Here is a 15,276-nt window from a genome sequence, read left to right on the forward strand (position 1 = left end):
CACGTCATTCATTTCCTTCCTGTGCTGATGGTCGGGACACAGCAAGACGACTCTGCTCTGTCGGGTCAGTTTGTGTCCTGTGACCTTATTGAACTCACTCCTTAGTTCTATCAGATTTTGGTGGAGGCTCTCAGGTTTCCTGTTTCTAGTACCGAGTCTTCAGCAAATAGGGACAGTATGACTTCGCCCGTTCAGGTGTGGAACCTTAGTTATTTACAGCTTAATGTCCCAGAATGCCCCACAATAGAATAAAAACTGAGCCCAGGCCAAGCGCAGGGAGCCCCTATTAGAATGAGAACAGAGCTCAATGCCCTTGAAGGCCCCATATCAGAATGTAAACAGAAGTGGAGGAATTGCTCCAGCCCTTCTGGAGGTCCCCCACACCAGCCCTTAAAACGAAGCTAAAACCCACCTCCGAGTCCAACTCCCTATTCACTCTTTCGGTATACTTGGACACAAGCTCGAGCTTGTAAATAAACACTCGTGTGTTTGCAAGGGTGTCACCTCTCGGTGATCTCTCGGATTGGGAATCGTGGGTACAAAACTCTGAGGTAACAACACAAAACCAAAAGAAGCTCAGACGCAGGCAGAATGAACGCAGGTTTCTGAGAGAAGTGGTGGAGACCCGGGGGCTTGGGGGCTCTTCTGTGGAGGACCTGCAGACTGGGGGGCGTGATGCTCAGCCCCAAAGCCAGAGGACCCAGGGTCCCCTCCCACATCCTGCCCACCAGCACTGAATCTCAGGGATCAGCACAGCGGCGCCCGCTGGAGGCCAGAGTCACTGACGCCCACCCCAAATCTGACCCTGCAGGTGCGTCTACCAGGCAGATGAGCACCTGAAAATCAGTGCCAGGGTCCATACCCAGACCATGCACAGACCACTCGCTGCGACCAACTTGTTGAACCACGGAGGCTGCACAGCTTCAGCTCTGCCTGGATAGTAGGGTCTAGCTTCCTTTGTACTTTCTGCTTTATTTTCATTTATTTTCTTTGATTCTTTTTTATTAATTGCCTTGTTTTATTTTTTATGTATGTACCTAATATATTTCTAATTTTTACTTTCATGGTACTTTGATTGTGTTTCTTAATTTGAGATTTCTAGTCTTTTAACAAGCAGGCCAAAATAATCTGATGGTTTTTTGGTGGGGAGGGCAGTTGTTATTGTTTTTCTTGGTTTTCCTTTTCCTTCCTTCCTTCTTTTCTAGAAAATATAATGAGTTGGGGAAATTGACCTCCATAAAATAACATGAGGTAGTACCCACAGACAGGAAGATCATCAATACACATATTTGATATCTAGCTACAGTTTAAAACAATGATTATGAAGATAGCAGCTGGGCTAGAAAAGGAGCACAGAAGAAAACTAGAGAATCCCTTCCTGTAGAAATAAAAGAACTAAAATCCGGTCAGACCAACGTTACAAATGGTATAAGTCAGAGGCAGTCCCACATGGAGGCCTTAAAAACAAGAAATTTTATGGACCACAGAGGCCGTCTTAGGGAACTCAGGCACTTACTAAAACAATAACATTCATATCATAGGGGACTCAGAAGATGAAGGAGAGAAAATATGGACCTTGCTCGGCCATTAGAAATGACAAATACCCACTATTTGCTTCAACGTGAATGGAACTAGAAGGTATTATGCTGAGTGAAGTAAGTCAATCGGAGAAGGACAAACATTGTATGTTCTGATTAATTTGGGGAATATAGATAATAATGAAAGGGAATATAAGGGAAGGGGAAGAAATGTCTGGGAAATATCAGAAAGGGAGACAGAACATAAAGACTCCTAACTCTAGGAAACGAACTAGGGGTGAAGGAAGGGGAAGAGTGCATGGGGATGGGGTGTATGTGTGACCGTCAATGAGGGGGTTACTTGATGGAATGAGCACTGGGTGTCATTCTGTATGTTGGCAAATTGAACACCTATAAAAAATAAATTTATTATTAAAATGAAGAACAAAAGAAAGAAAGAAGAAAGAAAGAAAGAAAAGTTGGCACCTGGGAGGCTCAGTCAGTTAAGATTCTGCCTTAGGCTCAGATCATGATCCAGGTCCCTAAGGCAGGCTATCTGTTCAGCAGGGAACCTGCTTCTCCCTCTCCCTCTGCCCCTCTGCCCCTCTGGCTAATGCTTTTTCTCTCCTCTCTCTCTCAAATACATAAATGAGATCTTTGAAAAAGAAACAAACAAACAAACCCAGAAGGAAAAGAAATCTCCCATGTAGAAGAATTTCAAACAATTGGTGCAGACATTCCCCACTCATGTTGATGAGTATAGCGTCCCACTCCTATGTGTGGAATACACATAGTAACTTCTTCTACAAAATATATTATGAAAAACTTAAAAGAGTAATGATAATATAATAATAGTAATAATGATAATAATAATAATCACCTTAGTACAGAGCAAGCTGACCAACACTACCTTCAGCAAGATGATCAGATCGATACCAAGACTGATGAATCATGCTGAGAGTATGTATCCTTTATATGATATAATAAAAATGGCAGTATATCTCTACATATAATCCACAAAACTGTTCAATCATGAGATAAACAATAGACATATCCCAACTGAGCAACATTTTACAAAATACTCTACTTCTAAATGTGTTCCAGTAAAACAAGAATATGGAAATCCTGAAACACTGTCACAATCCAGAGGAGCCTCAGAAAAATTGAGGAAATGGAACGTGATATGAGGGATGGTAACTTAGGAAAAACTAAGGAAATCTGAATAAAGTATTGGCTTTGGTTAATGCGAATATTTCAATATGGATTCATTACCCAATATTTGTACCGTACTAATATAAGATATCAATAATTGGAGAAATTGAGTGCAAGTGCATGAGAATTCTCTGTACTATCTTCTCAATTTCCCTAGAAGTCTTTCTTTTCTTCTAGTACATAAGATTTATTTTCAAAATTGACGTAAATGAATTAGGCTCCAACTGTGAAGACATTTTAAGTATAGTTGAATTAAATTTGCCTTACTCTTAAAGACTTCCTTCGACGGGAACAAAGTAAGCTTTTATATCAGAAGGAAAGAAAAACACTTATGAGTGCGTAAAATGCCTCCTCAACCTGAAAAGCAGGAAAGGATAATAAATAGCAAAAACAAAACAAAAATACTTGTATTATAACAGACACCATACTGCAAGTGCATTTGAAATTAGCAATGCCTAACATTTTTTCCCTTGACATTTGTCTTCCAACGATTTCACAGTGCTTCAGGGTCAGTTGAAACAGGGGAAGAATCTCAGGCAAGAATCCTTCACATCATAATAGGACCATTGGTGATAATGTCTCTCAGTTCCTTCCAAATGCATAAAGCTACATTTCCTGATGAGTGATTGACCTGTGAAGAAAGAGATGAGAGACCCTCATCCCTCTGATTACTTTTGTCAGAATATTTTAACCATAGTATGACAGATAGCAAATTATCTTATTAATAGGAAATACATCTCAGATTGGAATCTGAGTAATCAGATGGGGAGAGAAAACTCGCTCTTCGTCTTTTAAAGACAAAGGAGAGCATTTCTATATACAGAGTCAGTTGTCAAGATAGCCTTAGGGAATAAGAGTCTGCAGCATGGAATCCCCCTGCACAGCCAGGACACCTGCACTCCAGGTCTTCCTGACAGCACATCCCTGGCCTGTGTCTCAAAACATGGTGCCACGCTGAGGTCATTTGCAATTGCTCTCTTTGAAGCTCCTGGGAAGAGGGAAGGAGCTAGATATGATGGGACTGGATGCGTGGAGGCTGAGAAAATTAAGGCCATTCTACTTTAAGTTCAGTGTTAGCACAGGTCCAGCCACGCCAGGCCCCTGGGAAGAAGACCTGAAATTTACTTTACTTCAGTTACAGGAAAAAAAACAAAAGTTTACAGCTTAATTTCCTAGAAAGCCCCAGGATAGAATAAACATTGAGCCCAGGCCAAGGGCAGGAAGCCCCTATTAGAATGAGAACAGAGCTCAATTCCCTTGAAGGCCCCATATCAATATGTAAACAGAACATGAGGAATTGCTCCAGCCCTCCTGGAGGTCCTGGTGACCAGCCCTTATAACTAAGCTAAAACCCACGTCAGGGTCCAAGTCCCTCTTCTACTGTGTCGCATATACTTGGACACAAACTCAAGCTTGTAAATAAACCCTCCTGTGTTTACATGAGTGTCGGCTTCTCCTTGGTTTCTGGGATTTGCAATCTTGGTACAACACTCTGAGGTAAAAACACAAAACCAAAAGAAGCTCAGACGCAGGCCGAGTGAACACAGGGTTCTGAGAGAAGCAGAGGAGACCTTGGGGCTTGGGTGCTCTTCTGTGGAGGTTCCTGCACACTGGGGGGCGGGATTTTCAGCCTGAGAATGAGAGGACAAAGTGTCTCCACCCACATCGCACCCATCAGCACTGAATCTCAGGGAGCAGCAGAGCGCCACCCGCTGGAGGCCACAGGTGCTGACGCCCACCGAACATCTGAACCCACAGGTGCATCTCCCAGGCAGCTGGCCACCTGACAATCGGTGCCACAGCCCATCCCCAGACGACGCACAGACCACTCGCTGACACCAACTTGTCGGACCACAGAGGCTGAAGAGCTTCAGCTCTGCCTGGAAAGTAAGGCCTTGATTCCTTTGTCCTTTGTGTTTTATTTTCATTTAATTTCTTTAATTCTTTTTAATTATTTGCCTTATTTTAATTTTTATTTATGTACCTAATATATTTCTTATTTTTATTTCATGGTATTTGATTGTGTTTCTTAATTTGAGATTTCGAACCTTTTAACAAGCAGGCCAAAATAATCTGATGTGTTTTTTTTTTTGTTTGTTTTTTTTTTTTTTTTTTTTTTTTGGAGGGCAGTTGTTATTGTTTTTCTTGGTTATTCTTTTTCCTCCAACTTTATTTTCTACAAAAAATAATGAGTTGGAGAAATTGACCTCCATAAAATAACATGAGGTAGTACTCACAGCCAGGAAGTTCATCAATACACATATATGATGTCTAATGACAGTTTAAAAAAATGAATATAAAGATAGCAGCAGGGCTGGAAAATGAGCACAGAAGAATGCTAGAGAATCCCTTACTGTAGAAATAAAAGAACTAAAGTCTTGGACGCGGCCAATGTTAAAAATGCTATAAGTGAGATGCAGCCCAAGTGGAAGCCTTAAAAAGAAGAAATTTTATGGACCAAAGGGGAGACTTAGGGAACGCAGCCACTTGCCAAAACAATAACATTCATATCATAGCGGACTCAGAAGATGAAGGAGAGAAAAGGTGGGGCTTGCTCAGCCATTAGAAACGAGAAATACCCACTATTTGCTTCAACGTGGATGGAACTGGAAGGTATTATGTTTAGTGAAGTAAGTCAATCGGAGAAGGACAAACATTGTATGTTCTCATTCATTTGTGGAATATAGATAATAGTGAAAGGGAATATAAGGGAAGGGAGAAGAAATGTGTGGGAAATATCAGAAAGGGAGACAGGACCTAAAGACTCCAAACAATGGGAAATGAACTAGGGGTGAAGGAAGGGGAGGAGTGCATGGGGATGGAGTGTATGGGTGACCGTCAATGAGGGGGTCACTTGATGGAATGAGCACTGGGTGTTATTCTGTATGTTGGCAAATTGAACACCTATAAAAAAATAAATTTATTATTAAAATGAAGAAAGAAAGAAAGAAAGAAAGAAAGAAAGAAAGAAAGAAAGAAAGAAAAGTTGGCACCTGGGAGGCTCAGTCAGTTAAGATTCTGCCTTAGGCTCAGATCATGATCCAGGTCCCTAAGGCAGGCTATCTGTTCAGCAGGGAACCTGCTTCTCCCTCTCCCTCTGCCCCTCTGCCCCTCTGGCTAATGCTTTTTCTCTCCTCTCTCTCTCAAATACATAAATGAGATCTTTGAAAAAGAAACAAACAAACAAACCCAGAAGGAAAAGAAATCTCCCATGTAGAAGAATTTCAAACAATTGGTCCAGACATTCTCCACTCATGTTGATGAGCATAGCGTCCCACTCCTATGTGTGGAATACACATAGTAACTTCCTCTACAAAATATATTATGAAAAACTTAAAATTATAATGATAATATAATAATAGTAATAATGATAATAATAATAATCACCTTAGTACGGAGAAAGCTGACCAACACTACCTTCAGCAAGATGATCAGATCGATCCCAAGACTGATAAATCATGCTGAGAGTATGTATCCTTTATATGATATAATAAAAATGGCAGTATATCTCTACATATAATCCACAAAACTGTTCAATCATGAGATAAACAATAGACATATCCCAACTGAGCAACATTTTACAAAATACTCTACTTCTAAATGTGTTCCAGTAAAACAAGAATATAGAAATCCTGAACGACTGTCACAATCCAGAGGAGCCTCAGAAAACTTGAGGAAATGGAACGTGATATGAGGGATGGTAACTTAGGAAAAACTAAGGAAATCTGAATAAAGTATTGGCTTTGGTTAATGCGAATATTTTAATATCGATTCTTTATCCAATATTTGTACCATTCTAATATAAGATATCAATAATTGGAGAATTTGAGTGCAAGTGCATGAGAATTCTCTGTACTATCTTCTCAATTTCCCTATAAATCTTTGCATTTTTTCTAGTAAATAAGATTTACTTGGAAAATTGATGTAAATGAATCAGGCTCCAATGTGAAGATATTTTAAGTATAGTTTAATTAACTTTTGCCTTATTCTTAAAGAGTTCCTTCGATGAGAATAAAGAAAGAGTTTTATATCTGAAGGATAGAAAAACACTTATGAGCACGTGTAATGTCTCCTCAACCTGAAAATCAGGAAAGGATAATAAATAGCAAAGATCAGATAAAAATACTTCTATTATAATGGACACCATATTGCAAGTGCATTTGAAATTAGCAAGGCCTAACATTTATTTCCTTGACATTTTCTTCCAAAGAAATCACAGTACTTCAGTGTCAGTTGAAACAGGGGAAGAATCTCAGGGAAGAATCCTTCACATCATAATAGGACCATTGATGATAATGTCTCTCATTTCTCTCCAAATCCATCAAGATGCATTTCCTGATGAGTGACTGAGCTGTGAAGAAAGAGTTGAGAAACCCTCATCCCTCTGATTACTTGTGTCAGAATATTTTAACCATATTACTACGCATATTAAATATCCTATTAACAGGAAATACATCTCTGATTGGATTCTGAGTAATCAGATGGGCAGGGAAATATCGTTTGACTCACTCTTCATCTTTTAGAGACAAAGGAGAGCATTTCTATGTACAGAGACAGTCGTCAAGATAGCCTTAGGGAATAAGAGTCTGCAGCATGGAATCCAGCTGCACAGGCGGTACGCCTGGGCTCCAGGTTTTCCTGATCCTAAATCCCTGGGCCTGTCCCCCAACATGGGCTGCCACGCTGAGGTCTTTTGCAATTGCTCTCTTAGGAGCTCTGGGGAAGGGGGAAGGAGCTAGATAGGATGGGACTGGACGTGTGGAAGCTGAGAAAATTAAGGCCATTCCACTTTAAGTTCAGTGTTAGAGCATGTCCAGCCATCCCAGGCCCCTGTGAAGAAGAGCTGAAATTTACATTACTTCAGTTACAGGAAAAAAACAAAAGTTTATGGCTTAATTTCCAAGAAAGCCCCACAGTAGAATAAAAACTGAACCCAGGCCAAGGGCAGGAAACCCCTATTAGAATGAGAACAGAGGTCAATGCCTTTGAAGGCCACATATCAAAATGTAAACAGAACTTGAGGAATTGCTCTAGCCCCTCTGGAGGTCCTTGAGTCCAGCCCTAAAATCTAAACTAAAACGCACCTCGTGGTCCAAGTCCCTCCTCCGCTGTGTCGGGTATACTTGGACACAAGCTCGAGTTTGTAAATCAACACTCATATCCTTGTATTGGTGTGGACTCCTTAGTGGTTTCCGGATTTGCAATCTTTGGCACAACACCCGCATGTCCCCTCCCGACATGGGCAGACCCCCTGTGCCCTCCCTCCCAGGCTGACCCTCCGTCACCTCCCCGTCCTCAGCAGCTGGGCAAGGTCCTCACAAAGTTCCCACAGGCACGGTGGACACTCCCACCATCCCCAGTCCCAGGAAAAGGAAGGTTGTTTTGGTAGGACACACTGCCATGTTGGCTGAAGTGATCCCTGCCCAGGATGGCAGCTGGTGACAGGTCGGGGTCAGTGTCCCTGATGCATGGGTCCTCCTCCCGGTTTTCCCACAAGAAACGAAGGAGGAGGCACTCGTCTCCACCAGGGACATGACGCAGATACACCTTGATGTCAACAGGATATTCGGCAGCCACATCATATTTTGGGACTACTCCGGGGTTAGGTGAGGCTGAGGGGCCGGGGGGATCGGGCCCTGTGAGAGGCCCGGGGACTTCTGGGTAGGGAACACGGGGCTTCTGAGCCAGGAGGACGCAACAGCAGCCAACAACACACCGCTATATGGTAGGATGCTGGGGATGACCCCCATGCCCCTACCCCGGGGCATCGGGGATGAGGAGGCCACTAGGATGGAGCCTGCAGGGTTTACCATGTGAGCTGAAACTCAACGGGGTGAGGGATGGCACAAAGAAAAGCAGGGGGCTATGGTGGGGACCGTCGGGCAGTAAGGGGACCTGCGGGCCAGGCAGCATGGCCGTGGCTACAGTAGGACACACATCGATCCGATGAGGGTCAGACGGGTCACGGTGACAGCCACCCTTGGTGCTTTATATATTTCTACATTCTATGCATTTAATTTCTGACAATTTGCAATTTGTAAACATACATCGTATTATAACCCCCAGATAATGCCCCCGCTCCAGCAAGGGAACTGCACTGACCATTAGGGCCCCAGGGACATGTGTCACAGCAATCCCCAGACTGGGGTCGCCTTTATCTGGTGACGTCTCCATGTGCATCTTAGAGAAAGGGGATGCCCTGTGTCCAGAGGCCCCCCAGGCCATCCCCATCTTTCCCCACCCCCACACCATCCCCCTACATCATATCCCCCTTTGCATCCCCACTACACCAACCCCCTCAAACCCACACCCCCCCACACAATCCCCACGCACACTATACCCCAACACCATCCCCCCATACCATCCCCCACACTCCACAACCATCATAACCCTGCCCCCACAACATCCACCACCACTCCATTGGCCCCGAGAAAAGAACTGGTGCAGCTGTCCCCTGTGGGACATGCTCAGCCTCCCTGGGGTTCTCTGAAAAACCTGCTCCCCTCAGGAGCACGCGAGTCCCATGGAGTACCCAGGGGTTGCAGGGAGGAGGGAAGGCAGGGAATCCCAGTCAGTGTGGGTGCAGGTGATTGGTGAAGAGGACCCACTGTGCACAGTCTCCGCCCACTGTCCCTCCTGTATGGTAGCACATCCTGCACAGGACACCAGACCCTAACCCAGGTGGACCTTGGCTGGCCTGGCCCCGGGCTCTGTGGGTGCTGGGGTGATTTGAGCCCTCCCATGCCCAACACAAAGACTAATGGGATCCAGCCCCCCATGGCCCTGGCCAAGCCTAGACTCTGTCCCCGTGCTAAGTGAGCCCTCTCACAGCTGGATGTGGCCTCCTGGGCCCTGGGCATGCCCCACAGATACAGGTCCCTGAACTAGGGAAGCCCTGGGGATTCTGGGACACTCCAGGGTGGGGCAATCAGGGGTAGCCTGGGGGACACACCCTCACACAAACCAGGAGGCAGGCTCCTCCATGTGATGGGGCTCCAGAGGGCCCAAGGTCTGGGTCCAGGTGCCCTGTGTTGGCCCAGCCCAGAAGCCCATGTGCTGCAGGTCCAGGTCATCTCTGCTGTCCTCAGAACCATCTCTCAGGCTGAAACCTCAGGACACACGCCCCCACCACGAGTCCACACATGCTCCCAGGTGGGGAACTCCAGCACCTGCCCCGCCACCCCGTGTGATTCTTGCCCTCCCCTAAAGGACAGAAAGGTCTTCCTCCCCAGGGGAAGGCGGGTACCCTCGGCTCTGAGCCCCGTTAGCTGTAGAAAGTCAATAAAGTGTTGTGGTGCGAAAATGCACAGCCAGTCCATTTCGGTGTCTCCCAGAAGTCTTTGCAGCAGGCAGGGAGAGACCCCCAGAGAGGAGGAAGGGCACCAATGAGGCCCCAACCAGGCCATGCAGGGGCGTCGCCAGGCACACACAGCTGACGTCAAAACGTGACTTCAAGGGGCGGACTGATGGCAGGGTCAGGACCCCACAGAATTTACTGGGACTCAGGCTTTGCACCTCAGGCCAGGAGGGGCTGGGACAGAGTAACAGCCAGGGAGCCTCAGGAAACCAGGGTCTGTGCAAAGCGACCTGAGAAGGCTGTGTTCCATCTGCCCAGGGGGCCGGGGCTGGCCGGGTTCCGGGGCACTTCCTCCCCTCCACGCATCCCCACGCCTGTGTGCCTGGTGCACAGAGGGCCTGCAGTGTGATCAGCGTGGCCCTGAAAGCTATGTCAGGACAGCAGACCTTTGTGTTGTGCCCAAGATTACGAATCCGAGAAACCACCAAGGAGCTCACACCCATGCAAACTCCCAAGGGTTTCTACACAAGCTGGAGCGTGGGTCTAAGTGCACCCCACACAGAGGAGCAGGGACTTTGACCCCGAGGCTAAGAGGTGTAGCAGCTTTATAGGATCCAGTGGCCCATGGGATACATAGAAAGTTGCACAGTCATGTCGGTCCACATGCAGGTGGCCGAATGAATTACACCTTTCCCTATAGTATCCACTTGAGCTGGCCTATTACTTTGGTCAGAATCGGCATGCAGTTTTGGCGGGCACAAACAGGGTTACAATGTTTTGAGCCGATTTCTGATTAGGGTGTGCCCAGCAGCCTGACAAGGGTGGGGCAGCTCCATCAGCCACAAGCAGGTCATATGGGGGTCATAGGTGAGGTGGCAGGTGTAGCGGCTGCCTTTGGCTCAGGGTGTGATCCTGGAGTCCCGCATGGGTCTCTCCCTGCAGAGCCTGCTTCTCCCTCTGCCTGTGTCTCTGCGTCTCTCTCTCTCATTGTGTCTCTCGTGAATAACTAAATAAAATCTTTAAAAAACAAAAACAAAGAAACCAGTCATCATTGTCTTTCGCTCTTTTCAGTTCCATGTTGTTCCTTTTAGTTCTTTTTTTTTAAGATTTTGTTCATGTATGAGAGAGAGAGATAGAGAGAGAGAGAGAGAGAGAAACAGGCTCCATGCAGGGAGCCTGATGCGGGACTCCATCTGGGGACTCCGGGGTCACGCCCTAAGCCCAAGGCAGAGGCTCCACTGCTGAGCCACCCAGGCGTCCCTGGTTTTGTTCTGGGCAAATGCAGCTATTTCACTAGTTCTGGCAATTCATACTGTTGTTTGATGATCTTGGGGTGACCAGAAACTGAGATGTGTCAAAAGTCCTTTGCGTGGTTCTTCTGGAATCTGGGAAAAATAAATAAATAAATAAATAAATAAATAAATAAATAAATGTGTGTGTGTGTTGTTTGTTTGTTTTTGCAAGAGCATCAGAACACCTGTACATGACATGGCGGTCACCGGTGGACGTGGTTACAGACCCGAGGAGAGTTGGCTAGAGTGCAGTCGAGAAGAAAAACGGATTATGATTTGTCACACACAGCATTTTAACAATGTACCAGGGCACGTTACCACTTTACGACTTTATGTCGCTTTTGGAACACCCACAGCATTCACACAACCAATATAATCTAAGAGGGCTTATAATTCTTTGTCTGACGCTGCTTCTCACGTGCCTTCACATAGCAGGTAAACGACCTATGTTAGTCAAGAGACTCAACTTAGGGCTAGACTTTTCTGGGATCCGCTGAAAATCCATGAATGAACGGATGAAGGAACCAGCAAACAGCTGAGCAGCCAGCCGGCCAGCCAGATACACAATCCATCCATCCATCCATCCAACCAACCAACATCTCAGAAGCTTTCAAGGCCCAGGCCTATAAAGGATCATGGGTCATTACAAAACTGAAAACAACATCAGTATCTGTTTCGCCAGGGTGGCCCTAGGAGATTCCACAGGAGCTTATAGAGTTGTCCCCAAAATGTAGCTCCTTTAATATTGAGAAGTTTTCACTCTCTCACGGAGGTAATTCGTGGATAAAAAGGAATATAAAAACCTGGCTGGTCTGGAGAGGGAAAATAATAACATATTTTTTTCTTCTCCGTTCACAATCCCTTGCCGTGATTAGACTACCAACGCAAGGAAATCTCTTCATTTTAACAGAGACAAGAGCCGAGTCTTAATGCTATACCAGTGTACTAGTAAAGCTCACTTCTTCCAATCTCAGTCTGTCCTGAGCATGCATACAATTCCTTTTCAAAAAAATCTGCTTCCAGGACGCCTGGGTGTTTCAGTGTTTGAACCTCTGCCTTTGGCTCATGGTGTGATCCCGGGGGGGCCAGGGATCCAGTCCCACAGTGGGCTCCCTGCGTGGATCCCACTTCTCTCTGCTCCCGTGTCTCTGCACCTCTGTCTCTGTGTCTCTCTCTGTGAGTCTCTCACGAATACATAAATAAAAACTTTAAAGAAATTCCCTAGTTGTTTCCTTCAGAAACCCCTTCTACAATGGTCTTTTTTGTTCAGATTCAGCCTTAAGTGTTCTTTGTCTAAAGAAGCAGGCTCTGGGATGCCTGGTGGCTGGTCGTCATTTGAGCATCTGGCTTTGGCTCAGGACGTGATCCCGGACTCCTGGGATCGGGTCCCATACCCGGCTCCTTGGATGGAGCCTTCTTTTCCCTCTCTCTGCCTCCCTCTGTCCCTCCCTCCCTCCCTCCCTATTAAGTAAATAAAATCTTTTTTTTTTAAGATTTTATTTATTTATTCTTGAGAGATAGAAGGAGAGACAGAGCCAGAGACACAGGCAGAGGGAGAAGCAGGCTCCATGCACCGGGAGCCCGACGTTGGATTCGATCCCGGGTCTCCAGGATCGCGCCCTGGGCCAAAGGCAGGCGCCAAACCGCTGCGCCACCCAGGGATCCCAAGTAAATAAAATCTTAATAATAAAAAAAAAAGCCAGGCTCATTATTTCAGGACAGAATTATTTTCTTTTCCCTCACCAAAACATGTATTCTCACGCCTTGTACGTTTCCTACACGTCTCCTACTTGTCACACACGGAGTTGTTTTCCTTATCGTTCTCCAGAAGTCTCCATTCCATTGGCAGGCTTTTGCAAAATTGTAATATATTAGCTTTCTTTCAGAGAGAGAGCACTGTGTGAAGTGGGGAAGGGGGAGGAGGAGGAGGGAGAGGGAGAGAGTGCGAGACCGACCGAGCATCTTTCCTTTTTTAAACTATTTTGTTTCTTTATTCCCGTGTGAGAGAGAGAGACAGAGACAGAGACAGAGACATGGGCAGAAGCAGGTCCCCGCAAGGAGACAGATGCAGGAAAGGATCCCGGACCCGCATGATCGGGCCCTGAGATGAAGGCAGACGCTTAACCGCTGAGAAACCGGGGGTCCCGAACGAACGAACGAATGGACGGACGGACAGACGGATGGACGGACGAACGAACGAACGAACGAACGAACAGAACTTCATCCCAGATCGTGGGAACTTGTGAAATATTGTCACCTGTCCTTATCTCTCCGAGCTGTCCTGTTCCCGATTTTTACCCGCGCCGGCCTTTGAACTCCTAAGCTACAGTTCCTTTACAAAGGGATGTCAGCAATATAGCATCCGGAGGTAGAGGAAACCTCTCCCTCGTAGAACCCATAGGGACACGTAGACACAGACGAGATGCCAACAAAGTATATAGCCTTGGTCTCACTCCTATCTGTGGAGAGGTCACGAAAGACCCGATGTTCCGATCTCCCCGCTGGCTGGGTGACAACAACTCCAGTGGCCAGCGAGCGTGACCGCGTCCGGACCCCATCCATCCTTTGGTTTCCATTTCGAAAGAGAAGAGGCCGGTTTCCTGCAAAGATACCCAAAGCCGCAGCAACAACCCAACCCGAAGAAGACCAGAGCGTCTGTCTCCCCGAGCCAGCCGAGCACTGGTTCCTCACCAACAGTCGGGACATTACTGATGAAGCCAGAGGGATTTTTAGGTTAGGTTCTGGTCCCTGGGCTGGCCTCATTGCCAGCTTTCTCTAATCGTGGAGAGCATAGCATTCAGGCATGAGCAAACCACCCCATTCACCCGGTTTGGGCCATCTGAGCCTCAGGTTCCCCTTCCACGTGTCCCAGGTCAGTGAGCACTTGCAAGTAAGTATAGGCCCCCTAAGCAGCCCAGGGGTAGCCTGCCAGAGTTTCCTGTGGCTGGCGGGGTGTGTGTGCGTGTGTGTGTGTGTGTGTGTGTGTCTCGTGTGCTCAACCTTCGCTGCAGGGTTCTCTAGGGTCTGGTTCGGTTCGCCCCGCTTTTCTGCGTGCGCGTGCACGTGCGTGTGCATGCTCCATAAGGAGCTGGGGTGTCCTCGGGAGGAGGGACGCCGTAGAGAGTGGACAGTTTATTCTCTGCTCTTGGTACGGGCAAGGCTGTAGGGCTTGAACTCTGTGGGAATCAGGAAGGTTTTCTTCCGTTTTCTCATCGTCAGTTTTGGCAGGTTGCCTTTTAGTGATCGATCGATCCGATCGAAACAAAACAAAACAAAACAAAACAAAACAACACAACTTTTTTTTTCCTTTTTGTAAAGATTCTGTTTATTTTCTCCTGAGACACAGTGAGTGAGAGAGTCGGACACACAGGCAGAGGGAGAAGCAGGCTCCATGCTTGGAACCCGACGTGGGACTCTGATGCCGGGCCTCCAGGATCAGGCCCCGGGCTGAAGGCGGCGCTCAACCGCCGAGCCACCCGGGCTGCCCACCTTTTTCTTTTTCTTTTTTCCTTTTAATTTTTTTTTTTTATTTTCAGAAGATTTTAGGTGTATGCGATGTTTACACCCAGGTTAGGGCTCATCCTCGCAACCGAGAAATATAGAGTCCCACACTCCCCCGACAGTGCCAGCCAGCAGTCACGCACCCCTTCATCGATTTCATTTGTTCATTTGCTTGCTTGCTTGCTTGCTTGCTTCCTGGCTTGCTTATGTATACATTCATTCAGCCGGTCAGTCGGTCAGCCGATCAGTTCAGTCAGTCAGTCAGTCAGTCAGTCCTTTTAATGAATCATTCATTCTTTCCTGTTTTAGAGGTGTTCTTTATTTATCCATGAGAGACACACAGAGACAGGCATTGACAGACGCAGAGAGAAGCAGGCTCCCCGCGGGGAGCCCCAAGTGGGAGCCGGGGCCCCAGGACCCCAGGATGATGACCTGACCCCAAGGCAGATGCTGAACA

The sequence above is a fragment of the Vulpes vulpes genome, unplaced genomic scaffold (assembly GCF_048418805.1).
Source record: "Vulpes vulpes isolate BD-2025 unplaced genomic scaffold, VulVul3 u000000702, whole genome shotgun sequence".
In the NCBI taxonomy this organism is placed as follows: Eukaryota; Metazoa; Chordata; class Mammalia; order Carnivora; family Canidae; genus Vulpes; species Vulpes vulpes.